At 46.0% G+C, this 2,695-nt stretch overlaps 1 protein-coding gene across 2 annotated transcripts in view; it reads right to left on the minus strand.

Annotated features, from left to right (window-relative positions):
* The window catches only part of EFCAB13 (EF-hand calcium binding domain 13), a 122,641-nt gene extending 120,015 nt beyond the window's left edge, over nucleotides 1-2,626 (minus strand). Inside the window, exons 1-3 of one of the 2 annotated variants that reach the window (XM_011962563.1) lie at nucleotides 2,513-2,606; nucleotides 2,064-2,133; nucleotides 1,303-1,463 (exon numbers count right to left, since the gene is read on the minus strand). The gene's annotated coding sequence lies outside the window, so the exon portion shown is untranslated. Of the gene's footprint in view, nucleotides 1-1,302; nucleotides 1,464-2,063; nucleotides 2,134-2,512 lie in introns of both variants that reach the window. The other variant, XM_011962564.1, reaches the window with a different exon arrangement.
* Nucleotides 2,627-2,695: the final 69 nt, after the last annotated feature.

The following is a 2,695-nucleotide window of genomic DNA, read 5'->3' on the forward strand; positions in this document are numbered from 1 at the left end:
AGACCAGCCTGGCCAATATGATGAAACCCCATCTCCACTAAAAATACAAAAATTAGCCAAGTGTGGTGGCACGCACCTATAATCCCAGCTACTCAGGAGGCTGAGGCACAGAACTGCTTGAAGCCGGGAGGCAGAGATTGCAGTGGGCCAAGATCACACCACTGCACTCCAACCTGGGTGCAAGACTGTATCAAAAACAAAAAGAAAGAAAAGATGGTGTGGCCTCACTTCAAACCAAAGACTATCACATTACGCAAAAGTGATAACCAACACTTAGAAATTCCTCAAATTTTCACATTTTCAACTTACATCTGAGTTACATTGGATGAGCTAATTTATCACAGTGCCAGCCATATTACATTATATTACATTGCTAGTTATAATCATCTTTTTCTTGTAAAGTTTAGCTGCAAGTTTTAATATTCTAATGAAGACAGAGTACTTAAAATCATTTTTATTTATTTCTGACATATGTTAATAGTCATTATTTTTCAATGTGATATGTCCAACATTCCTGGAATTCAAAATATGTTAAAATAAAATAGAAGCACATTGAAACTACCCATCTCAGAAAATATCTGAAAAACATGCAGGTCTCCACAGCAACCCATCCTATGTAATCTCTTCTAGATCTTCTCCAGCCAGTTGAATCTTTACCTCTAAACTACTGTGCATAGCACTTAATGTCTTCACTATTCTTGTCTTCTCTATTTAACTGACATTAATCATTTGCCTTGTATTTGTATTTAATTTTCATATGTATAGCTCCTATACCAACTATAGCCAAATTTACAAAGAACTGGGACTGGTAACTTATCATTCTTAAAATTATTTCTCATAGTATCAAATACAATGGTATATACACAATGAAGGAAAGTAAAGGAAAGGAGGGAAGGGATGGAGGGAGGGGAAAAGAGAGGGAGAGAGGGATGAATGAACAAATTCCCTTCCTACTAAGCTACTCGTCAAGAGTTCTTGTTTTTTGTTTTTTTTTTTTTTTTTTTTTTTTTTTTGAGATGGAGTCTCGCTCTGTCGCCCAGGCTGGAGTGCAGTGGCTTGATCTCGGCTCACCTGCAAGCTCCACCTCCCGGGTACACGCCATCCTCCTGCCTCAGCCTCCCGAGTAGCTGGGACTACAGGCGCCCGCCACCACACCCGGCTAATTTTTTTATATTTTTAGTAGAGACGGGGTTTCACCGTGTTAGCCGGGATGGTCTCGATCTCTTGACCTCGTGATCCGCCCGTCTCGGCCTTCCAAAGTGCTGGGATTGCAGGCGTGAGCCACCGCGCCCGGCCGCTCACCAAGAGTTCTTAAATCATCAAGTGCTTAATTAAGCCGAGTTGACACGTTTTGAATAAATCTTGAAAGGAACAATTGTTCTGTAATTTATTGACCAGATTATCAAAAAGTTGGCAGGCCTTAATTTGCTGGATGAATCAGGTACCTCATAAGCCTCTCTAAACTTAAAAGAAAAAATTACTTAGAAAGTCTATTCCCTGTAACTCTGACAATATAATTGTTTCTCAGCTGTTTCAATCCTATCTTCTATCTGTGAATCTGCAGGAACAAATCAAGAGAAATGGAGAAAGTCGTATCCCTCTTCTCCAGTCATCTATCGATTCACCTTTCTATCCATGAATTCAACGTATATGTCTGCATGCTTAGTATGAACTAGGTTCTCTCCCAGGCTCTAGGAATACAGCAATGAACAACAACAACAACAAATATATATAGAGAGAGAGAGAGAGAGTTATGCTATCAAGAGAAATGTTAGTAACTGAGGGAAAAATGCGGCTGTGACGGTTTAAGATGAGAAAAACAAAGGCGGCTTCACTGAAGTGTGACTCTGTATGACATCCCTTCACAAAATACTTTCCTCTTTCCTCTCATGCCACATTTCCCTCACAAGCCGCCCCACTCGCTCGCTTTTCCCTCGCTAGAGGGACTGAAAACGTCATTAACACCAACTGCATACACAACTCCATTGCAGCTACTGCCATTCACGAACGTTCAAACACTCGTCACCCTGTTTTCATATTTGTGTAACAAATGTTGAGTGAACCTCCACCTCTTCCAAGAACCCACGCTGAGGTGGCTTCCCATAGACCCTGCCCTTATGAAGCCAACGACTTCTACGGGAAGAAAGAGGACCTGTAAGCTAGTGCGCGAAAGACCCGCAAGATGGAAATGGGTGCCCTAATAGAGGTCTCTGCCTCACGCTGAAGGAGCAGGAAAGTGACCCAACCCCCGGGACCGCCAGCCTTCTACAACGACCACCATTTCTGAGGAACCACCTGATCAGTCCCAGTCACCCTTCACTCTGCCCCTTTGTCCCACTCGGTCCCCTCACTGTTCCTCTCTGGAACCTTCCTTCACCCAGCCCCACCACTGTTCTCCTTCCTCCCTCGCACCCTACTGCATTCTCCACTCTCCACCCCGAAGGCTCCCCTCCCAACTCCTCAGCGGGTCTCGCCTCCTCTCCCCACCTCTGTCCCCCGAGGGTCCCACTACCGGCCCCAGCTGCCCTCCCTCCCTCTTGGCTGGAGGCCCCCGCGCTCTCTGCGGTCAGCCCCTGGGGCCCCTCGGGAGGCGCGGCTCTAGCTCTGCAGCCTACTCAGGCTCCCGCGCAGCGCGGCCCCGCCCCCGTGGTCACCTGACCGATCCCGACGTTCCGCCCACCGAGCGCCCGGGTCG

The sequence above is a fragment of the Colobus angolensis genome, unplaced genomic scaffold (genome assembly GCF_000951035.1).
Source record: "Colobus angolensis palliatus isolate OR3802 unplaced genomic scaffold, Cang.pa_1.0 Scaffold597, whole genome shotgun sequence".
NCBI classification, from domain to species: domain Eukaryota; kingdom Metazoa; phylum Chordata; class Mammalia; order Primates; family Cercopithecidae; genus Colobus; species Colobus angolensis.